A 25,477-nucleotide genomic window follows, 5' to 3' on the forward strand; every position below is an offset into this window, starting at 1 on the left:
AACTCTTCTTTGTGCATGTGGCATGATGAACAAAGCTCCTTACACTACTAATTCACACTTAAGCTATCATAGAATTATACAGAAATATAAAGCCTCTGGAAGAGGCTTTAGAGACACCTACATAATATGTCAGAATTGGTCAAAATTAATCACATGTTTGAAACACCACTCAAATTAAGCCAGGACGTATTCCAAATGATTCCTATTCCTTTACTTGTGTAAAGAGATCTGCAAACAATCAAGAGATCCAGTCACAGATCTCCTCAACAGTAGAATTTATCCTCAAAGGTTTAGTATTTATAATCCTATTATTTTCTAATCCTATTATTGTAATGTTTGGATGAATTGAATGTATTTCCTCCTTAATCTCTGTGTGATCTCACATATTTCCCGTCATTGATGACTTCTGGCTGACCCTACAAATACTTTGTCCTTCAATACTAAAATAAATTGCTAGAATTGTTAGGGACATTGTATTTCCCATAGATGCACCTTGCTGTTAATGTTTCCTGACAAAGATAATACTTTTAGGACACTATAGAGGTTTTTGATTCTTGACTGATTTCCCTTCAAAATATGTATTTTTGCCTTTTAATTAAACAGTAAGTGGCTGCCATGATGCAATGCTTTTTAAATAATCACATTTGTGATCGTGCATGAAACAGAGAAGTATCTACAGTTATGTATAATATACAGAAAAAAATGCCATGTGACTTTGAATTGCATGGATTTAATGCAATTTAAGGGTTTAAAAGTGACATCATAAATCACAAGTAGGTATGAATTAATTCCTATCTTACTATAAGCCTAAGATAACATCATAGCCTCAATTTTGAAAGTTGATTATTTTTGCATTTCATTTGCAATTACATTTTCATTTACTGTGCCATCCTTTTACCTACTTGCTTGCCCTCTTCTCCTTTTTCTACCATCTCCTGTTTCTACTTTTCTTTTCCATCACGCTTCAGAGTGTCCTACTGGAACGTAGCATATAAAGTTTCCATACGAAGGCATAGATTCTCTGCCAACCAAAACCACCGTATATCAGAGAGGAAATAGGATGATAAGGCCATAAAAAAAGGGAAGGATCAGGCCTCATGACCTCAAAACCCTTGGAATACATAAGCAAAATGTCAGAATAATGAAATATGGTGGACAGGTGACAAATCAAACTTAAATGATGAGATTTGCTTGTACTTGACAGCAGCATGTTTAACTCTACTATCAACATAGTATTAGAGTGTTATTTTCCCTTGTGATGGCTATGTAAACTTTGCTTATGATTTCCTGCAAACAGTTTAGGCTTAAGTTCCTGTCTAACATTTAAATTAATAGCAGAAAACCTTTTTTGTTTTTTCTTTTATCCATCTACCCAGGAGAAAGATATGGACAGTAGCAAGTGAATTATACTGGCAAGATGGATAGATCTGGCATAGGTTTAGCTGGCCAAACTTACTCTTTTAAAATTTCGTTTAACAACATATTTGCTTGCACAGTTCTACAAAATTAAACATTCATTTATAAAATATTTTCTTCTTGGAAAAAAGGCTACTTAAGCAAATGATGAATGCTTTTAGTCAAATGAGTCTTCTCAAATAAACTAGGGTGATTTATAAATATTAAGGCCTGGGTTGCTAACTCCCAGGGAAAAAAAAAAAAACCTCAATCATGCTTATTGTACTTTGGTTTGTGGGTGATTGCTTTGCTCTTATTTTAATGGAGGATAACTTCCTCCTTTTCTGCTCATAGTCTACTTACATAATTTACAACAAAAACTGGCTGCCCCTTCATAGATGCCGTCTGTTTTTTCCCTCAGTCCACTGCATTAGTGTCCAGCCCTTAAATTCCAAGAGTTTGTTATGTAAGCTCTCAGTATTAAAATTAAAGTGAAACAAATCAATTATAGGATTTCTTAAGCTTTGCTTCAATGCACTATTGATATTCCAGTTCAATCCCATTTCTACTACTACAGTCTCTAACTAGTTATGAAAAAGTATGAACTACTAACGAAAGTTTCCCATTTCATGAGATGGTCGATCTTGGCTGAAGTTGCAAAACTCGTATCGTACTGGGATATAGAATATATTGCTTTCTTGGGGTAATAGCAATATGAACCCTGGAGCTTCCCAACAGGCAGATACTGGGAGCTCTTAGACTACACTTGATAGCACTATTTACTTATGTCATAGATAATATGCAGTAGAGGAAGATGTGGATTTTCTGAACCGTCAGATGGCACAAACTTAAATTTATGAAACAGCTCCCCACTTCAATGACATAGTATAGCAAATGGTCATTTTTGCCTGCTTTTAACAGAACACAAGGTCTTACATGTTCTCATATAATGGTAGCAAACCATCCTAGGTGAAGGAATTAAATGAGATAGCAGGAGAGTGTGGAACATGATCAGTACAGAAGTGCAGAAGTTCTTTTACAGAAGGAATACATGCAGGTTAAAACTTAAAGGTTTAAGGTTTAGAGATAGTAATGGAAGGTCACGTAAAGAACAGATTCAGAAGAACAGCAAGAGAAAGAAGGATAGCTTCACTATGGGTGGGAAAGGAAAAAAGCCTGCTGTAAATGCGAAAGGAGAACTTCAGGATAGGGGTCGAGAGACCCCCCAGTGAAAATGATTCAACTTTTAAAATGTCACTGTCCATACGTGAATGTATTTGTCTTCATGGTTTCTCAGTCTTCTCTTTCTCTGCTTTGTGACCAGTATATTTCTTATCCAAAGTTTCCTACATAAAAATGTTCAGAATGATCTTATTACTTAAAAATAAAAGAAAATCATATAAAATAATCTTCAAAGAAAAATAAGCAAAATAATATTCAGTGGTAAGGAGTGTGAGGAAATATCTTCCTATGGGAGTTAAAAGAAATGTTATGTTAACTAATACCCTCAAAAACATATATCTGGGTTTTGCAGACGTCTATGTATAAGGTGGCCACTGCCTTTATCCATAGCACAGTCTCACAGGAACTCTTCTCAAAACAAACTGTGAAACAGCTACAGATATTATCATCTGTTTATTTGCTTATTTATTATTAATTAGCTAATTAATATTGATTATGAAAAAGCTGCAATTTTTTTTTTTCAGAATTACCAGGGTCTCTGTAGAAGAATTGCACGCCATCAGTAGAAAAATCCCCCCAAACTATCTTATAAAACATTTGGATGAAAGGTTAAGTACAAATATGCCACATGTTTGCACTCAAAACACCACAAGATTAAAAGCTGGGCTTCAAAGAGTTCCTTTGAAAACACAGCATGGTGGTTTCGATTTTTCCTTACTCAGGATTGTCCTCTAGCATTCAAATTGTCTTCTAGCACTCCTCATAATGTGTCACATGTGGACCAAACCCTGCTGTACAGTCCCAGTAAGGGGTTGGCTGTATCACACTGCTAAAATCTGCACGCAAGGTATCTCTTTTTACAATTATTAAATACTTGGGTCAGACCAAGCATTTATGCTGATTCACAGGCTAAACTTTCCAATGTGCCTTTATCTGAAATGGGTGCAAGCCTAGGAAATGCAGTCTTCCAGAAAATTGCTTCATTGTAGTGCTTTCCAAAATACACTTAAACTGTAAGATCTTTGAAGCTGTGTCCATTTGTTATAGATAAGCGTAAAGTTGAATGGTGACTTCACATTTGACTAGGGCTTTTAGGTACTGCCAATACATGCATAGCAAATAACACAACCATGTGACATGCTTTCACTGCGCTAATCTCCATCCCAAATACCCTTGTATACAGATAGTGTGGAGATTCAGTCTTGTATTGATCTCCCTCTTCTGTAAGTTTTTCAGTAACAACGCACAGAACTGATTGCTTAGTGAGATTGCTTAGAGATGCAGATTACTGGAGAGATACAAGAATAAATATGCTGTATGAAAAGTACTTTCCAGTTTCAAAGGTAATGTCTATGGCAAGTAGGTATTACTAACACTTTTAAAAAATATTGAAAACAAGCTAGAGAGGAAAAGTAATTTGTCTAAAGGCCACATGAGGAGTAAATTTAAGAGCTGGGATTATAACTCTGGAATTGCTGCTCACTGAGGACCACTCTTCACCTGTATTCCCAGCCAGAGAGTGAGGGGACACACTAAATAGCAAATATCCACTGTTTTTAAAACTGCAGTTCTGTGATTCCATCCCATCTGAGAGCAGTTCAGTTTTTCTTCTTGCTACATGTTTGCCACAAGGATGTCAATGAGCTTGCTGAGCCAGTTGGGAAGGTGGACAGGAACAATACAGAGCAGTAATTAAAAATAAGGACTCTTGAGGGGACACTTCATTGTGAGCTTTTTCCCATAAACCTTCCTTCTTTTTCCCACAATCCAGCACCTGTAAATACTGTTTCACCTTTGCAACACTCCCAGATGTTGCACTCAAAACACCAAGAAGCCAGTGCAATTCTGGACCCTTCCCATCCCTGCCACAAATACACAGTATTAATGACTGATCCAAGTAGCTCTGTTGCTTAACAGCTTGAATATTGTAAGACTCAAAATCTCCCAAACTATGTTAAAAGCCCCAAGTTAAATCAGCAGCAGTGCTTGTTCAATATCAGGATTTGATCTATCTGGAGTCAACAGCTGAACAGAAGACACATCAAAATCTGAGCAACAATGACCTCAGAGTTATGTATATTTACCCTGTGCTGGATTTCCTGGCATGCTGAAGTCAAGGGGGAAAATCCACTCAACTAGTCCAACACTGAGGTTAACACTCCTGTTGAATTACTGGCTTTAAAAACCATTTAAATCTGTGACTCTAAGCTGGAAAACATTTCACAACTTTCCTGTCTTAACAGTAAGGAATGTTAATGAGAACCCTAGGTAAGAACTGCAAGTAAACTAGAAGGTGTTTTCCAGCAGCATGAAATTCTTGTTCCCGTATTTACAGGGGCACATGGAAGCAGCTGCTGCATATGGGAAGGATATGTTTGAGAAAAGATTAGGAACAAGCAACTGAAATAAGGGGGAACTCACTTGTCAGATGAAGGACTTCATAACTATAGTCCTGCTCTCCTGCATCATGGTAGCCCCTCAGCTAGCTAGGGTAGACAATACATGGGGGGAAAGAAAGACTTCTGGTGATTTGCCCGTTGTAAACCTGTTATCACCGGGATCCTGATATATACCAAGTCCTTTGCAGGGAAAGCTCCTCTAGGCTGGAGTTGGAGCCCATCTGTTCTCTCTTCTGGTTTATTTTTAAACCTAGCTTTGAAAACCAAACCTACTGTAAAAAAGCTCATGTATTACTCCAAAGATGAGAGAGGGCACAGAAGTATGGCAATATTTGCTGGAGGAGGGAAGGTCTCTTTGTGCTTTCAGGAAGTTGGAGTGGTGACTTGCACTGAGATATGTGCCTGCAGTAGGATGACAAAAAAAGGAAAGTTCTTGTTTTCTTCTTCCTACAGTCAGAAATATGATGAGGAACTGCTTTTCCTTCCCCCTCTCTCTCCCATATCCCCACAATAGATTCACAACTCAGCATTTCATGATTTAGGCCACTGTGTGGCCTTCAGGAAACTGAACTGCATATAGCTCAGTATGGAGCCACTTATTATCTAGTACCTGCCTACCTTCTGCTCAGTGTGTGTGCCTCTAGTAGGGCAGTTGGTGTGAGTCAAAGCTCTGACAGATATACTGCTGTGTTTCTGGTCTCAAAGTCCAATGAAAACGTAAAAGAAAGGTGGGCTTTTTTATTCCCCAATCTGGCTCTTAATAAGAGAGAAAAGCAGACTCGTGAATGATTGATTAGATTCGCAAATAGATCACCTCCTTTCCCACCTTAAGAGTTAAACAAATGGAAATAGGACAGCAGTATCCACAATAGGCTGGATGTCAATACGTGTGCTCAAGAACAAAGTGATTTCTTTGTTGGGGGGGAAAGGAAATCTACTGCTTATGAGTGTAATATCTTTTCTTGTCCCCTTCAGTTACCTTAGAGCCCCACACAACAACAGCAGCTCTACCCCACGGACTGTTGCTCACAGAAGCTTTCTGGGCTCTGGAGTCTCCATCTGTCCGGGCAGCCAAAAACCTCCTCCAAGCCTTGTGAAGGCTAGTGAGCTTCCCTTGTGTACCGGCAACACCCTGGCTACCAATGTAGCCCCTCCCTTACAAAAGCAAAACTGTTTCTGCTCAGAAAGCATGTGTAAAGCATTCCTCTAATGCCTTCACTAGGTGGGCTCTCACTGGGTGACCAGAACAACTGTTGGCTGAGGTCAGTCAGCCAGGAAAACAATAATCTCTCAAGCCTCAAGAGTGCTGTAAGTCTAACATCAGAATTAAGGCTGCTATACTGTACTCAGGACGTTACATCTCTTGCAGCTGACCTCAATCAGCAGCCATGCAGACCACCCGGGGGAGAGGGAGTGGAAGAGGTACAAAAGGTTTTATTAAACCCAAAAGAACAAAAAGAAGAGAGCCTTGAACCCTCCAACAAAAGGAGGAAAGTTCTCATATGGCAAGAAGCCAGGTGATATTTTTTTAAACAGCTTTTTCCCCTCCTTTGTACTTCAGCCGCTAAAACCTGTCTCATATCTGCAGCTGCACGGAGGAGATCCTCCAACCTAACTCCCCTGACTTAAAAAAAAATATTAATCTTGCAGCTGCTAATAGAGAGCAAAAGGAGAGAGGGGGAAAGAGTGAGAGTTTTGTTGAACTAAGCAGTGCAGGATGCAGGAGGAATTAGCTTGAGCAGTCCATTGCTCATATGCACTCGTATTTTCATGCCACCATAAACAGTCTTGGTAAGACTATTGTTCTAACAGGGTCCAGTAATAGTGTACTAGCATGTATGTAGTATGTACAAGTAGTAATGCAGTTGTGGCTGTGCTTTGCACCAGTGACATTGTGGCTCTGGGTAATAGTCACAATGGCAGTGTTATAACTGGGAAGACAACGGACATTTTTTTCGTGGGGAAGATTTTGTAATGTGGTAAGTATTGCAATGTAAGGAGTTGGAGCAGGTAAGGGTTTAATATCTTCAAGATTCTTCAAAATTCATCTGAGAATCACATGATTTTTGGTACTTCTAAGTGGGTTCACAGGAGCGGCTTTCCTGAAACCATTGAACAAGTTTGCTTTCTGACTAGGCACATTCAACAATATATGGAATTAAAAAAAAAAAACCTTTTTCGAATCTTAGTGATTCAGGTTTTTCAAGCACAGATAATTTCTATGTTATGTGAATCAGTTGTTGCCAGTAATCAGCATTATTATAACCACTAAAATTCATACCATAGTGAGGCCAGGTGCTACACAAATTTAACTTTGTTTTACAAAAGGAAATTAAGGCACAAAAAAATCAGATTCATCTTAGCTAATTTTAGGTATGTAACAGAAGCACTTAATTGTTGTCCTCATCTTCCCAGTTAGTCACTGGAGAAAGACATCAAAGGGCAAGTAAACCTGTCTTTTAAACCTGAATTGCCTCTCAGAGGTCTCTCTCTCTCCATTGATGAGTAAGGGAACGTAAAGCAATTATGATCTTAATTAGGTGTCTCTATTTTATCCCACCCTAACTTCAGGGATATATTCACACCAAAGTAACTAAATGACTGTCCAAGGCACACGAAGCAAAGCATGAGGCCAAAATCCCTAATAGTCCTGATCTATTGCTTGATTACAAATAACATTACTTCACATACATCCCTTTCAAGTCTGCTGTTAAATTACAAAGGCTTCACTCAGAGTTTTTTCAGCCTTCAGTGACATTGATATCAGGAAATACTTAGTTAAACTAACACCGAGGCAATTTCTATTTTTTTTTAAATAAAAAATGTTCTTACCTTTATTACAGAATTCAGAAACTTCAGTCTGGATGAGCTGTGAATTTTCTACTGGTGACAGGCATCAATAAAAAGAACAGAAAGAAAAACAGTCAAACAACTATAAGAATAATTGCTTTGTAAGGTAACTATTATAAAATAAATGATCAGGAATTGTATCCACTGGGTTTTTACCTTGCTCATTTCTCGTAGGATAGGAAAATATAAAACCTGCACTGAAAATGATAACATTGAGGTTGTTAGTAATACTGAACTGGCAAGAAAAAGCTCTCGTAGAAGGTTTATATCTTTCAGCATAATGTCCGATATCACAAAAGGCAGTGATTTTTTTTTTTTTCTCTGCTGGGTCAGCCAAAGCAGGGTGTACCTGTAATTGTCTGATGTCTGGACCTAGCAAAAAGATCTTTGAAACCTTGAAAACAGTGGAATACTTTTCTCAGAGTCTGATGAAAACTGCCTGTTATCCCTACCCCTAAATGCAACGTTATTAAAAAAAAAAAAAAGATTGCAATGAAAGATTTCATGAAAGAAAGAGGATCCTCTCTGAAAATTAATATGGAGTAGAGCTGGTTGGCTTAAGGTTGATCAGTTAACCAGTTCAGTGGGGTGACAGTTAAGTTAACAGCAAACTAGGATAGGGTTCAGAAACTTAATTTCAATAGAGTAAAGTTCCCATGTGAGTTTCCATGAAAATTTGAGCTTAGAGGCAATCAGAAAATAAAATCCTATGTTAGGAATACTAAAAAATGGAGAACAAAACAGAGACTATCATTATGCCACTGTATAAGACTATGGCTCAGCCGCATCTTAAATACTGTTTGCAGTTCCGGTCTCTTTTTCTCAAAAATATATAGTGGAACTACAAAAGGTCCTGATAAGGGCAAAAGGGATAACTGAAAGCACAGAATAGTTTCTATATGAAGTAAGACTAAGCAGAAGTCTGGAAAAGAGACTTGAACTGGGGGAGATTTGACAGAGGTCTCCATAACCACGAGTGCCACAGAGAGGGAAAACAGAGACTGACTATTCACCATCATTTCTAATGATAATGAATATCATTTCTAAAGAAACAGAGGCATCAAAGAAGCAGTGGGAGCAATAGTCAGAATGAACAAAAGAAGGTATGATTGGAAATAGGTCTCTTCTTGCCAGAGAATCCTGGGGATGTTGTAGGTTTAGGTGGACTCAAATGAGACTAAACAATTTTATAGAAGAAAAATCTATTGAGGATTATATAAAATTCACACAGTATTTACACAGAAATCTCATCCAACTCGGAAAGTCTCTGAGCAGAAGGAAAATGAAAGCTGGGAGAGTAGTAAGGGGGATGAACACTTATTTGCTCTGTTCTTACTCTTGCCTGGGCACCCCTTACAGCCACTGCTAGTTGGGGAAGTAGCCCTTGATCAGACCCAGTATGGCCATTCTTATCTCCATGAAATTTCTGCCATTGTTATAGTGATATCTTCCTCTTGTACGTTGTTTAGTAAGAAGCCCTTTCTTTAGAAGAATATGGTTACTCATGTACATGCATATTTAATAACAAGTCATTTAAGGTTTTGAAGGAATGCGGCAAAATTTAGGGAGAAGTCGCTCCTGTTTGTTTGATCAAACAACTTGCAGGAAGGCGTTATCTTGTAATAGTGCACAAGGACTCTAACCAGTCAACAACCTAATCAATTAACAACCACAGTAGAGCCGATTGCTATGAATTATGTATCCCCTTATTTTCAGATCAGCTGTTTGTGAACATATTATTTCATCATTTGTAAAACACATTTTTCTGTCAATAATTGTGAAAGAATAAGTTGAGACTATTTGCCATTATTTAGCTAGTTCTGCCTTTCAGAAAGGACTAGGAACTCCGCACAGAACCTGAATTCAGAATAGTCCTTCCCAAAAAAGCCCCGAAACATCAACCCTTCCTACAATTCCCTAATAAGAACTACACATTTCCCTAATGGTTTAGCATTCAAGTTTTGAGAGGTACTATTGGAGTACGGGATAAAAAAGATAAGTGGACACTTTTATACCTTTACTAATTTGGTATTCCTTCATGGGGCTACATTTTTGGCTTATGTGCATATAAATCCACAAATCTAACTTTTAAAACTTGCCTGTGCACAAAATAAAACTTTCTCAAGGGCTTGTACAAGACCGTGGAACCAAATCTTAGAAAACCAGCTGAAGGACCTTTGCAAATATCACCATCTTGTACTTCCAAGGCAAGATGAATCTTGTCATCTTGATTTTCCAAGAAATAAATATATTACAACATGTATTACAAAACAACAGCAACCCAAACCTATCTGAAACCTACTCTGCATGCACTTTTCTAGGAAGAGGATGAGAGAGAAAATGGATCACAAATATTACTTACATTGTTTAAAACACGAACTGAAGTTGCTTAAATATCCCAGTACTGTGAACAGAATAAGACCTGAATAAAACAGAAAAGAAACAAGTAGATGGAGAGAGATAAAAGATCAAAAGGTTGTGTGAGATTAGATGTGGCAGGAATGCCAGATTTAGGCAAAGCAGTTCCTGATTTTTTGCAAAAATACTTATTTACCTACACACGTGTGTATAGATATATATAGTACAGCCAAACAGTCATACACAGCAACCATCATTAAAATATTGACAATTATCTCATACGCTACCACACTTTACATGCGTTAAGTTCACATCCTACATTTATTTACATTACAGCTAAACTATGCATACAAAAAAAAAAAACTTCTAAAAATTGTTAGCCTTAGGTTTTGGCTTTTTGTTTCCTTAAATACAGAAAGCTTCCTGCCCAAATCTGTGCTTGCCCTCAGTATTATATTTTTAAAAAAAACAAGTACCGCACATTGCAGATCATTCCTACCTGACTTGTTGCAATCTTTAGTTCTTTAATCTTGTGTCACAGCTGAAGGTTAGGTTGACCCATGTGATTCACAGTAAAATAAGTAGTGGGGGGAGGGGGAGCGAAGAAGATTCTTGTGATAAACCGTGTTTAATTCTATTTTGGAGAAAACAATCATCTCTCTCGGTAGGATGATAGCTGAAAACTGCAAAAGCTCACACAAATATACAGTACTGTATCACTCTCGGTTTAATAAAAACAATTTATATGCAGGGTAGCGAACATGAGGAAAGTTATGGAAAACATTTCTCACCCAAGGACAGAGTACCAGATGTGCTAAGACTTATGGGAGCAATCAAAGGTGGCCAAGGCTCTGCTGTGGGCCTTATTAAGTTAGACTGTGATCCAGCACCTTCAACTTATTAAGCTGTCGAGAGTTTCAGTGATTAAAACCAAAGAAAGGTCAGTCACAGACCTTCAGAATTTCCCTGGACTGGTATTTTCTTTTAGGCCTTAGACCCTAATGAAGACACTTCACTCGATACGTGGATTTTTTTAAATTGGTCTTTTGAGCTGGATTTGTCCATAGCTTGAGAAAATCTTCAATAGATTTTGCTTCCTCAGAACTCTGCATACAGATATCAAAAATCCTAACCAATAGCAAGAGATGAGGCCTTATAGGATGGCTTTGCATATCATCAGTACAGAGATCAAAGGAACAGGTTAATGGGGATCTGGAGAAGTCTAATTATGTCCTAGGTAAGGAATGAGGGTTAGTGGCTGTAGGTGGGGCTGTTATAAATAAGCTTTCAAAGCTCTGATAGCTGAAGTCTAATGTTTGTAAAAGGTATAATAAAACTGGTATTTCTTATGGATTTAAGGTTGCCAAAATCAACCTACTAGTCCTAAAAAAGCCACACAGCAGGAACAGACATAATGTTCTCCAAGCACACGTGATGTCTATTTTCTGAGCTGTTCTCACGTGGGTTAAAGGTTGTTGTTTCATCTACAGAGACACATATTACTGCTTTTAAATCCTTAATTATAATACTACCATGCAGTGTTGTTTAATTCAACCTCTTCATTTCTGGATATCTGACAGGGTGAAAAAGTTAGCAAGTTTGCAGAAGTCTCTTAATCATTTGTGTTCTTTTCTTTGATGCTACCTATATTGATTATAATGGCGTATTTAGGGTGGACTAGCACTTCTGTTACATATAAGTCCCTATTCCTCACAGACTTTTAAGGCAGCTACAGTAACGTACTCTGGTAACTTGGCATATAGTGACAGGCACTCAGAGGAGCCTGCCTTGTGTTTATTTTATAATATTAATGTATTAAAATCAGGTTGGCTGTTTTTGTGTTGTGAAAGATAAGGAAGGAAGCTTTTGTACCCTTTACAATCTAGTAAAAGAAAAATGCCATCCTGTTACAAAGCAAAACATGAGAATTCTAGTATGTCATGAATCATGTACCCTTTTGGTACCCTCTTTTTTGGCATTTTAAAATTGTGGGATATTAATTGTTCTGAGATAACTGGGACACCTTTGTAGTCTTTTTTTAATACAGCTATTTATGTAACATATAACAATAGTCGCTATTGCATAGTGGATCAATATGAAACTAAAAAGTAATTTACGTGATCGGATTTAACATTCCGTCCAAGAAACTGTGACGTTCTTAATCCCATTAATTAAAAAAAAAAAAGTGCATTTCCATCATCTCTAGATGATTCTGCTCTCATGTTATAATTCTGCTTTTTACTCAGTGAATTATAGCATCTTGATCACACGCATAAATGGTAGAGCAAGCCAGGCGCTGAACAGTGGCACTAGTGCTTTGAAGCCTGGCCAGCTAAAGGTTTGGCTGGAATCCCAACACCCCCCTGCATTTTGATCAAGTGAAAAATCACTCTTCTGAAGTCAACAGGAACCTTGCCTTTCACACACCTCTTAGTTGACTCATAACAGTCTTGAGGGTTGGGAGACAAACTCACAGAATTGCACAGACGTTCTCCTTTAGTGGAGGCAGTAAGAGGGAAACTGGAAGGGAAAGGAGAGAAGGTGTGATTGGGAGTAGTGGTGTGACTGGGAATAGTTGTAATGTTTGTTGTGAAGTGCAACACTGAATAGTTGCTTCTGCCAAAGGAAGCCAAATATTTGAGGGGTGGGATCCGTCACATTGGGGTGATGAAGGAGGAAGCAGTGGTGTTATTCTTCCTGCCTATCTCTGTTTTACTACATGAAGCAGTTCTCTGCTGAATGAAGATTGATTTGCAGTTGCTGCAACTGACTGCATTTAGGACTGAAATCTCATCTACAATACCAGATTGTGTTCTGTTCTCTTTCATTCAGTTTTTCACTAACTTGGGCAAAATACATGAATAAATATTTCTGGTCTTTTCAAGCTAAGCTTCAGTCTTACTTTACAATGCATATACCTACGAGAAGGTGGGCACCCTACAGTACACAGTGGGAATAAGGAGACTAGATGGCTTTTCCCTCCACAGAATCTGAGGGGACAGTGTACCTTTACTGTCTACAGTCTTGACAGTCTCATTTAGTGTTTGGTCACAAAAATTCAGTAATTTTAAAAGCACCATTTAGCCCGTGCTGGAACTACAGGATAACCTGTCAAATTTGGCTAATTACCCAAAGGTTCACATCAGCGAAACTCAAAGGGCATGGCCACTGAAATTTGAATAGCTTCCTGGGACTGGAAAGACCTTGGTTCATGCCATTCTATATTAACCTAGTAGACCAGAACGACCCCTTTAGAACTGCTTGGCTGGATAAATGCAATGCACTGTAAAAGAATGAACAAATAAATATTTACAGTACCTACCTAGTAGGCTAGAGCAGGTTTTTTGGAATTATTCTACTATTTATCATATAAATTAAATATTTTTTTCAAAGCTGTATTAGGCTTCTTAATAAATAATTTTTACTATCTAGGAAGTCCTTTTTTTGAGTCCCTTTTTCTAGCATTTATTTTTAGGCAAATAAATACTAATCAGAATCTTCCTTTTCCCCCCCCTAAAGTAAGGTGTTCCTTGTGCAAAATAAGTGAATCTATTGTTTAAGAAAACCTACTCTTGTAGCTCAAAACCTTGAGCTTCTGAAACAGACCGACAGACACGCGAAAGTCAACATTAAGGCTGACATTCCATTTCAGTATTAAGTCATAACCTACTGATTTTTTAATATAACAGGAAACCTATTATTAACAGTTCTCACTCACCAGAAAATCCCACTGAGATCCTTTTGTGATAAGTAAATGAAGTTGATCTGAAATGTCATGGCAATGGCCTGAAGAAAGACTGGAGAAAGACACCATTGAGATATATAATAAACAAAAAAGGAGAGAATACTTTCCAGAAATACTAAAAAAGTTTCTCAAATAATCATGATAGACTTAGAGACAGCAGACTTAAGAGCCAGCAGAGAAAAGACAAAAGATCTCTGCTTGCGTGCATCTGCGGGCAAGCAGTTCTCTTGCCGTGGCTGATCTGGAACACTTTTTTCAGAGACTATCGCTTCATGGGCGATTGAGAGTAGCGTTACTAATGGGGTAACACATACAGAAAAAGTTCATCTTTCTCAACAACTTGGAAAATTCAACGTGAATTAGGTTTTACCCAAGGAAGGAGGTGGTCTACAGTGTACACAGCCTGTTGGGGAAAGACAAGATGACGAAGTTTAAAGAAAGTTGGTACCCTACATTTGAAATACTATTCTACCTCATTATAAAGGTAAGCTAATATATCCAACAATATAATGAAATCTATTTACAGAATGTTATGCATTGTTTACAAAAGGAGCTCCTGTCTTTTCAGTCCTGTCCGACAGATCAACTCCACTGCAGAATTATGTTGATTAAAACATAATTGGAATGCTACCAATTTTTTTCTATGCTGCCCCATAGTGTTTGCTTTGGGAAATGCAGCAAAAAGCCATATATCTGGCACTAACTTTCTTTTTTTTAAACCAGACACCTTCCTTGACACCCAAACACTTCAAGTGTTACGAGAAATATTAAAATGCAGATTCTTTTAGCTTTGAGCCAAGATCAAGCAGCCTTATATCAAATAGTAGCTTGTAATACAGGCTTACAAGGGGGTTAGAGTGCATATCGTTCATACTTTAATTAACTCAACTTCCAACTGTGAGTACATACAGGATATTTCCTTCAGAGGTACAGCTTTCCATTGAAGTCCATGCCTACCCAATTCTGTTAACTGCAGCCATGGTGTCATTTAAAGCAGCCATTTCTCTTTTTCTTTTAAATCTTGTGTTTAATGTAATTCCAACAATCCTAGGAAAGATCTACAACAGAAATTACAGATTATTATTGCTATTGAGCTGAGATGAAGCATGGGAGTTCTGTGTATTTACTACTTTTAATATTACAACAGATGCCTTAATAATTTGGAATTGTGTTCTGAAGCTTTACATAAGCAAAGAAAGAGGCAATAATTTTGGGGGTAGCAGAAGGAAAAGTTATCTCTAATCAACTGAAAGTTGTCACCTTCCCTTAAAAATAACATTTTTTTGAAGATAAACATCTGTGAATCACCTACTGCAAGTAGCCATATTTCTCATTTCCTATACTGCCTATATAGGAAATTCACTTTAGCACTAGGAAGTTACTTCTAAGTAGTTTTGAAACATGTTTAACTTATGGATAGAAACATCTGATATATCTCAACATCTCAATTAAATGCTCCCTCCAAAACCTCTGTCACAAAATATGTCATCATATAGACATCCCTATTCATTCAGAAATCCCTACTGAGCTGCAGGGATACAGCTTTGTCTGGTATGTTACGTCATTAGACCTTCATAATTAGTAATCCATTAAGTCTTCTAATAATTAGAAGACTTTTAAAGTCTTCTAATAATTAATAATTTCTAATAAAGAAAAAATATTTTACTATTTCCACTCATAGATGTAAGAATATAGTTTTACATATGAAAACATAAAGATTGAGTTTTTTTCTTTGAGGTATGCAGCTTCTTTTGCTTTCCTCAAATGCTGCTTTTCAAATATCCTGAACTGCCTGCTCCTTTTATAGACTGATGGATATTTGCCCCGTAAAAAGCAAGATGGAGGTCTCACATGTGCACATTGTGTATAAAGTTCATTTTTGCAATACCAGGTCTGCAAAAGACAAGAGAGCCATTCAGCAGCACAGTGAGATGGTGAGGGTCCACCTATGGCTGACTCAATGACTGTGGTCCTGTTTTACAATGGGGTGGGAATTCTGCAGCTCCCTCCCAAAGCCAGTCAATTTTCCACATCCACTGCTAGTGGGTTACTGCAGTAGGTGAAAAGCAGAATATCTGTTTGCTAGTGTATGTGCCCACAGTACTGAGGAAGCACTGTAGCAGAATGGCTAGAGAGCCTCTAGTGGAAAAAATCCTGGATGAAATCAGGACTGCATTAAGTTAATGTCGTAACTCCTATTAAGCTTTAACAGGAACAGAATTTTACCTTTATTGTCTACAGGCTCCTCTGTAATATACGCACAAGGATCAGAGTTTAGTCCAGGGTCTTGCGTAGTTTATGTGGAAGGAATGCAAAGATGCTATGTACTATGAACAAAGTGGGCAGGCTGGAATCTAGCCAAACGTATAAATTGCTCACACAAATGTTCTGATGGGGAGCTGGAAGAAGGAGGCGCAGTTTATCCCAAAGGAAGAGGTAACATATTGCATTTCCAATTCAGCACTTTAAAAGTACATTTACTGATATTGCATGCAGGTAGTGACTGCTTTTGCTAATGCTTACTTGTACAGTTAATTTACAAAGAGAGAGAATTGAAGCATTTCCTGTACACTTGCTGTTTGTAGCAAGGGATCTTTCGCTAGTCCAGTTAGATATTGCATTTATCACCACAGCAAATGGCTTGTATTTAAAAAAAAAGAAAAAAGAAAAAAGAAAAAAGGATGCAATTTCTCTTGGACGGAAGGCCATTCTGCAGTTTATTTATGTTCCATTCCATTTAGCATGCAGTGTGGGCATGGTGCCACACTGACTTTTAACCCTAATGGAGAAAACACACAAGTTGACTGTGGGCCTCTAGGGAATGTAGAGCTTTAATGGCAATTTGAGTGTAAAATCTGGTCTCTGGAAGAAAGGTCACCACATCTGCATAACCCCCTTGAGTCAGGCTTAGAGCCCTGTCTGCCTTCAACTAAAGAGGCATTTTCCCGTATCTTAAGGCTGCTTTAGTTTGAGGTACACGGAACACATGACAGAATCAGGGGAACTGAATGATGTTTGTGCATGTTTGACTGCACTCTGCATCCTAAGAGAAGACTTTCGAGAAACTCAATCAATACTACAACCATGTCCTGCACAGCAGCTACGTTGTTCCATTCTGTTACAATAATGAATTGAAGCCTCTCAACAGCAGCTATAATAAGCACTACTCAGCCCTTGATATTCAATCACCTTTAACTGGTTATATCTATCTAAATTCCACTGTTAACTACCAATTTACAATACCCCATTGGCAACCTTTTATGGTCCTCTGCACAAAAATGCAAAAACAACAGAACACCTTTTAATGCTATACATTCTATGATTTCCTTCCTATCCAAGTCAAACTATTTCCCTTTTCCATTGAAAGGCTAGCATAAGGCAATAGAGCACTTTTTTTTCCAGATAGAGGGTCTTTTACCCTTACTCACATCAGATGTTTGTGTCTGACCACGTTCTAATTTTTATATTATTTCATGCACTTTGGGTCTTCTACATCAATATTTTCTATTAAAAAAAAAAAAGCAAAGGAAATTCAGGAAGGAAGTATCAGGAACTAAGTACAAGGACCCTTTAGCAAAGGAACTATCTACTTTTGTATGACATTTTAATTTTAAGTTCTAATCACTAACCTTTTAAGTTCTGGGCAGCTTCCATGGTAAAGCTGGTGACATCACAAAAATGACTGTTAAACTGGGTAAGCTCTCAATTCTGTAGGACAGCTTTCACTTTGACAGTGGTGCTTTGGCTGCTACAGAATATACCCTCTACTTAGAAAGCCGTGGGGCTGGAAAAGAGAAGTGCTGATTATGAAAAGAAAAAGAACAAAGGAAAACAGAGGAGTGGCTCGAGCACAAGCTTCAGATCAAACATACTTTGACTACGGACTGGATTCAGGGCTCTGTGCTTTGGTTCAGTTTGGTGGGAAAAGGCTGTTAAAATCACAGCTGCTTTCTGAGCTGTGTGTCAAAACCATCTCCCTTTCCTCACACCCCAAGCAGCCTCCGCTCCCTCCACTCCCTGCCTTTCCCCTCCTTTCTCAGCCCGTGAGTTCCTCATTTTCCTTCCTGCCCCTCTCACTCAAATGCATCTTCTCTGTGCAGGCAGGATCCTAGCAGGCTCCCCTCCCTCCTGACCCTGATTCGGGAACTGACTGATATTCCTTTGACAAAACAAACTTGTCTGGATTCAAACACCCTGTGGTGTAGTTTAATTTCTTCCATGAGACAAAACAGAATTCTAGATGAAATTGTTGTATTTACCAGTATTTAAATGAATTTTGAGGCTCTAGCTGCCTTTTAGCATCAACTTCTAAAAAGGGGCTTCTCCTTATAACCCAGTCATTCTAATCTAGATCTGTCCATGCAGAAAGCTGAAATGATACTATAAAGAAAAAGAGAGCTTTCCTACTTTTGAGAGGGAAACTAAGAGAGAAATTTGTGCACTGACTTATAAAATCATCAAATAATTAGCAGAGCAAAGGATAAGAACAATACTGCCTTAATTTCCCATCTTTGCAAAATCCACAGGATCATTTCTCTCTTATCTTCCATTACTTAAATAATCAAAGTTCTCACAGCCTTCATTGTTCGGAGTATTAGAGGAGCAACACTACGACACTGAGAATTTCAGGGATTAGATTTCCTTTTAGAACTAGACGGTTCTATATAAAAAAAGGAAAAAAAAAAAAAGAGAGACAGAACTTCATGGCTAAAATGATCTGTTGTGTCAAGGATGGTAAAAACCAAACTTAGCTTTAACAATAAAAATAGTGTCACATCCAATTTCCCTTCCCACCTCCATTGAACTCTGAAGTGTTTTGAAGTAGTAGAGAGCTGCAGTGCAATACAATCTGCAGAATATCAGCAATATTTTCCAACATGTGGTAATGTTTTTCCACACACATAAAAGTGACCCAACCCTAACAAGGAACCAGACGGTTTCAAAACTAATGTTAACTTCGACAACTCCTATAGCTATTTTATATTATGTTGAACTCAAGATTACTAACTTTTCCCAGGACTTGAAAGGAGCACCATACTTGTCCTCATTCCAGCTGATAAGAATAAATGGCTATTACTAAAGCCAGCAACCATCCTGACAAATTGTGATTTTTAGCCACATGTTCAAAACACCTATATTCCTATGAATTAACACCTAAAAAAAAGCATGTGATTGATACAAATCCTCTTTTACGATATGTCATTTAAAAGGCTTTACTCCTTTTACTGTGGCTTATTAAATGCAGACATAAGGGTCCAGTTTCACTCTGACTAATGTCAATGGCAAATTCCAATTGATTTTGCTTAGGAACAGAATTAGGCCTTTCGTTGTCAAAGATTCCAACTGAAAGGCGACATTTGCATTGAATCCTTCTTCCCTGCAAACCATTCTGCTACAAATTACCATGGTTATTTCTAAAAGATGCATAGGCATCTCTTAAAAACTGTATTTTTGTCAATTTATTAGCCTTAATACTTAAAAATTAATAACATTTGTGGGAGGTATGCAGGACAAAACTGGAGTGTCAGAGAACTACTACTTTATGCTGGCTCTGGAATCGATGCTTTTTTTGCTCGTTACTAATCTAAGACAAAATACATTCCATTTGATTAATTAATGATGGGAAGCACAAGGAAACCACGAAAAAATTTAAACTGTGCTTTGAAATGACAAATATTTGTCTTTTTGATATTCCTTAGTACCAGTATGAAATAGAATTTACTGAAGTTCAGCAGCTGTAGAAAAATGTTCCATGACTAGAACACAGAAATGATTTAATAAGTTCTATGAAAAGTCAATTTGCATGAGATCAGCACCTAGCCTATAACGGGTGGTAATGGATTGTTGGCTTGATTTTATACCACTTGACATCAGATTACAATACACTGAATAAATGTTAACCTATAATCCCTTTAGTAAAAGCTGGCATTGTTTGTCTTCTCTCGCAGAGACCACATTGATTTTCTTTTATTGGATGCTCAAGCATTGCACTTCAGATTGATTACTTTGAATTAAATGTGCAGAGAATATTTTTATTATTCTAAAACAGGATTCTTAACATTAAAAAGATGTTTTCCCCCCACATATTGCTAAAAGTATATTCTACGATTTAATTTGGATTTCTTTCATTTTCCCATTTCTTTTCAGTGCTGCTGTGATGTTGACCCCTGCTCTGCCCCTGTGCCCCTTGACCCTGACACATCTGACCAGTGAAGACTCTAGGGGTGGCAAATTAATAGAAGCATTGCTTGTTAATTGCATAAGAGGAAAGCCAAGAATTCATCACCTCAGTCATGGCCATTGCTTCCCTTTGACCCCCTTCTCCCACAAGGCTTTTGCTGGTGGTCACATCTGTGGTTTTTCTATATCCTATGTATTTGCCATATAATTATTCAGCATCAAACCTTATTAATCAAATCGATGCTGTGTTTTAAATGGAAATTGCTGGATTAATACAAGCATTCATTTCATCCTGAAAATCTTGATGGTTTTAGCACATGGAATCCAATTGGAATATAAAAGAACGGATGTAGAGACCTGATTGAATTAGGAGAGGCATGCTGCACATTAAATTACATATGCCAGCAGGGGTCCATGCTTTTATAGTAAAATACTACTGTAGAATATATACATCTTATACCCCCTGTGATTTCCTTACACCGGTCAGTGCTCTTGTGCTAAATAGGACTATAATGGCTATTTATATTTCAAAATAGCTATTTTAAAATGGGATCTTGTATTTTATAAGTATTTGTTTTATTTCGGTTACTTTAAATATTTCTTCAAATAGTCAGTGGTAATAAAATAGCAAATGACACGTTGCTGTGTTTTCTTGCTTGGTTAAGGAGATCTTGTCTTTTTCACCCTCTAACATACTCTAAATTATGGATGAGTAAACGATCTCAGTAATAATAATAAAAAAAAGGGGAGAGGCTTTGTTGTCATGTCCTAAATGTGCTAAACATACTAAAAAATCTGCTGCTTACCCAGTTTGGTGATTTCTGGCCTCCTTTCACACCTTATGTAGCCTTCCTATGCACTGTGCACAGGATAAAGGGGTAGGGGTGGAGATTAGAAAATAAATAAACCATAAACAAATTTACACACAGACTAGTGATATGACACACAGACTTGATGAGCAGCTCACAGGATTTCACATGTACTATTGTTAAAACTGGTCTTAGACAAGTGTTCCCATTGAAATCCATATTCTGTAATAATCCTATCTGTAACCTACTTACTGGGCCATATTGTTGAATGTTTGTTATCAGGATGTGGAGGGGAAAAAAGTACTATTATTTCATGTGGAAGCATTTACATTAAGCCTAGAAGATTTTCTGGGCATCCATAGAACAAAAGTGTCACCTCAAAACTTTTTCCTTTTCTCAGCAATAGACTGGATCCTAGCTAGTGCTAAAGCACTCCAAGATGTTCTGAAGATCTTCAGTACCTACTGTTACATTGAGTGTTAAGCACCTAGTTTTGCATAATGATCTCTGGGTAGTCTATTTTTAAACCTGACCTCTCTTCCACTTCTTCTGTTTTGCCTTGTGTATATCCAATTAGATGAAACCCAACCCTAAAAACAAATGAAAACAGCTTAGTTTTTGCTTTAATAAAATTCTACTTGCATGTTTTCACAAGCTACATCATCAGTTGCCCTATATATTAAGGACTTGAGTATCAGCAAGTGCCATACTTAAGAAAATCAACTTTCTTTTTAATGTTTGCCCAAAATACAGACTGGAAAATAAGCACTGTTCAGTGGAGAGCTCTCTTCTGACTCAGCTTGAGCTCTACCCATTTTCAGGATCACAGCACAGAGCAAAAGGGTGCGTGACAAACTCCTTGGATAGCAGTCATCAGTAAAGATTTCCGCATGCCCCTGTCCTCAGCGTGGCATGTTAATTCAGAATAAGATTTATATGAAAAATCCTCAGAAAATGCATTCTGTAAGTAATAAAATGATATGTTATCATGCAAATCCAGTCTTAACACAAGATTGAAATTACTCAGAAGATGTTTACACCAACGTAGTAATGAAACTGCATTTGGCATTCACAAAAACAAGTTACTATGGTATATGTTATGACATAAATTATTTCATTTTAATATGTCCCCTGTCAAATTAGATGAATTTACTTACCAAACTTTATACATAGTTCATGATTAGTTGTAAAAGAAGATTAGTTATAAAATAAGTCAGCTTAACATCCAGACATGGGATTTTAATAACAACTTGATATACAAAGACTGTCAGGTGCTGTCTGCTAGTGAGAAATAAATAATACCCTAGACCCTTTGCTGTAATTACCATCATTCACTGTACGTACATGATCTGCAGTTTGGTTCACACTGGAGCTGATTGCGAACTGCCTCAAGTTGCTCGCCAGGCTCCTGCCGGAACACGGCTCCGCAGGTGACGGGGAGCTGTTCCTTCAGCACTGCCTTGCTACCTGGAACCCACAGGTGACTCCCGAGACTGGTTCAAATAAGGTAGCTAATTAAGTGGGAACCTTTTCCCAACTCTAGGCAACTTAAAACAACATGGATATATGATCCTGTGAAGAGAGATCCTTTTCATGTCCTAGGGTAAGAATTCTTATGAATGTTTCAGTAAAAATCCCCTGCCATTAAAGAAGTCACCTATTCAGTGATATAGATGTAGTGATTACTTTTTCTAAAATTATATATGAAGTACATTTTCTCCAGCTTGATTTTTCTTAACTTACCAGGAGGACAAGAATTGATACCCATTTTTTAATACATCTGGACCTCAGAAAGTCAGTGTCAATAATATCTCAGCTATGCTACCAGCACCGTTTGCCATTCACGCAGGCAGTTTTAAACAAAGCAGCTGAAGTAAATGCTTAGCCTTAAGCATACATTTCAGTTAGTGAGACTCCAGCACATTCTTTAACAGATTTGCTAAATAGGGATGAACTGCTGAATTGAAACTGCAGCGATATACTGTAAATCGTGACTTGCCTCCCCACCCCATAGCATACAGTAGGTGTTATTTTCAAACACGTATTCTTATAAGTGACTGAATAAAACACCCTCCAACTTCTTGGAGGCCTCTTTCCATAATGAAGTGAAATTCTTCCCAATGAATAAACTTCGGGAGGGTAAGGGATGATAACAGAATAAATGCTCTGTATAGTAGTCTGCAAATAACATGTTGTAATGTAACAGAATCCAGCTGAATAAATAACATTCAAAGGATGAGCTTTCCATTCTCCTAACAGTACAGTACAAAGATAATGGAAAGCATGTTCTAAGAATATAGTCATGCAGATAACAAGCTATAAAACATACAATGATCCAGTGAAATCTTTCTGAAACAAATAACTGATAACAGTTAAACATTTTTCAAAGAAAACATTTTCAAAGTGCTGATGTTTTATGTTTTGCTATTTAAAGAAAAAAAAAAGAAAAACCTCTAAATGACAGATTTGTGCAACTTGGGTACATTCCTCAGTTCCCAATTGACTATATCATGAAGAGATGGGAAAAGCACAAATTTGCACCCTTGCCTTCCTGTAAAAGAAGTGACTAAGGAATCTACAAGCCAAAGTGATATATTTCTCTGTGTAATATATGCATCTCTTTCACAAGGTTTCTAACATGCTGACATTGTGGAGGAAAGCATTTGAAATAATCACACAGTAATTTTCTACCAGCTGAGCATATAAGAAAGACTGCCCTTTGATAAAATTCCAAGTTTTTAATATACACATTGCATGATGTTAACAACAGAACAATGCAGCAGGCTGAAGGTTTAGACCAGCCTGATATCCCTCCTCACACCAGCTTCTCAGATAGCCCAGGACATCTCAACAAACACTTGAAATGCTACCAAACCCTAGCCGCCACTTCACATGATTTATGATGTCATTAATGTCAAGCTATCAGTGGACAAGAGTAAAAGAGACAACAGCAAAGCTGACTAAAAACAAATAGTTTTGATTAAACTCAAGGACGTTCAGTACAGCTTTCAGCAAAAAGGCATTCATCATTTCCGAAGCTGACCTTGTTTTTTTCATCCCAAATGCAAACATAATACGTGTAGGGATTCCAACAAAATCTTTGAAGTAGACTGTAGTTAAATTCCCTTTTTTAGGCAAAAGTAATTAAGAGCAGCACCAGCACCCTGCTCTGTGAGTCAGTTTTGTTGATAATTGCCCCAATCCCCTAAAATTTGCATCTCCTCTTGTTTTCCTGTAAGATATGAAGACTCTCCTTTAGGTTTGAGTCTGTTTTCATCCCATGAAAAGAGATTCCTATAGTATTTTTAGAGGAGCTCAGAATTCACAAATCCTATTCGTTGCAGGTGGAGTTAGGGCTGCACACCACCCAAAAAGGAGCACCCCATAATCAATGAGAAATGATAATACAGCCTAAAGATAAACAAAATGGAACAAAAAGAAAAAAAAAAGAAGAAAAGAAAAAGAGCATGCCAAGTAAAAGGCAGAAATAAATTCTTTCCATAGAGACCTATTTGTACCTGGAGCGTGAACCCTATCCATATGAATGCAAAAATGTTTTGAATGTCTTTAGCTTTTCATGTAACTAGAAACGTGAATAGGACACTGCAATCTTACCAAACACAGAAAATATTTAGCTTTTTTATACTGATTTTATTATACGTGAGACTATAAATATGTGTGCCTATCTAACATGTGCATGGAAGTGTATCTGGAGTGTGTGTGTGTGTGTGTGTGTATTAAAATAAAGAGAATCAAAGGTACCTCAAGGACTTTTGTGCCAAGGAACCTCAAACTGGATCAAACCACCTCAGGAAATCACATTTCAGCCTCATGACAATCTACTATAAGAATTCAAAATGCAAATACAAAGTAATATTTCAAGCTTTAAAAACATTATTAAAAAAGCCTTTTCCATAATAATGGGTATTATTTTTGGAGCTAATGAGGATTTGTACAAAAGTTCATCTTCCTTAGAATAGGAGTAGCTGCTTCCCTCTAAATCTTTAAAATCTTTACAAAAGAATCTCACTCTCTTCTGCTCTCTCATTCTAATAATCAGCTTATAGTATTATTATTTCACAGTCTATAGCAGCAAGGTTAAATGTGTCCTTCCAGCAAACATGCCTTTCATAACTTAGCGTGCAATTAGATTATTAATGTAAAATTACAGAAGGGCTATTATGGCTTCAGGACAAAATAATTAAATGACCGTATTTCAATTTTAATTGTTTATACAAGTATCTAAAACTTTTAATTTGGTTTTCTTCAGATCATGTTAGAACATTTAACCAAATAACATCCCCCTCCCTTAATACCAGGAAAAGGAATGGTACCTACCACCTCCAGTTGCAATCACCTTCTCAAACACACTTGAAACAAAATCCTTGCTTCTAAAATTAGTCATATTTACTCTGATTAACAAAAACTTTCTCCTTAGAGCTTTTATGGGAAAAAGACAGGCTGTATTAGAAGTATTAACTGTGCATGAGAACATTTGTAATATCACCCTTGGAGAATAATAAACAGATACTAGAGACTGAAATTCTGACATAGTTTAC

General features: G+C 37.4%; 1 long non-coding RNA gene across 1 annotated transcript; it reads right to left on the reverse strand.

Annotated features, from left to right (window-relative positions):
• Window positions 1-4,343: 4,343 nt before the first annotated feature.
• On the reverse strand, window positions 4,344-25,376 carry LOC104150212 (uncharacterized). Its single transcript, XR_695526.2, has 7 exons — window positions 25,257-25,376; window positions 14,839-14,987; window positions 13,903-13,981; window positions 12,612-12,704; window positions 10,189-10,248; window positions 7,809-7,859; window positions 4,344-5,378 (listed from the first exon to the last, which is right to left on the reverse strand). It is a non-coding gene; the product is annotated as an uncharacterized lncRNA (long non-coding RNA).
• Window positions 25,377-25,477: the final 101 nt, after the last annotated feature.

This window comes from Struthio camelus, chromosome W (genome assembly GCF_040807025.1).
Source record: "Struthio camelus isolate bStrCam1 chromosome W, bStrCam1.hap1, whole genome shotgun sequence".
Classification (NCBI taxonomy): Eukaryota; Metazoa; Chordata; class Aves; order Struthioniformes; family Struthionidae; genus Struthio; species Struthio camelus.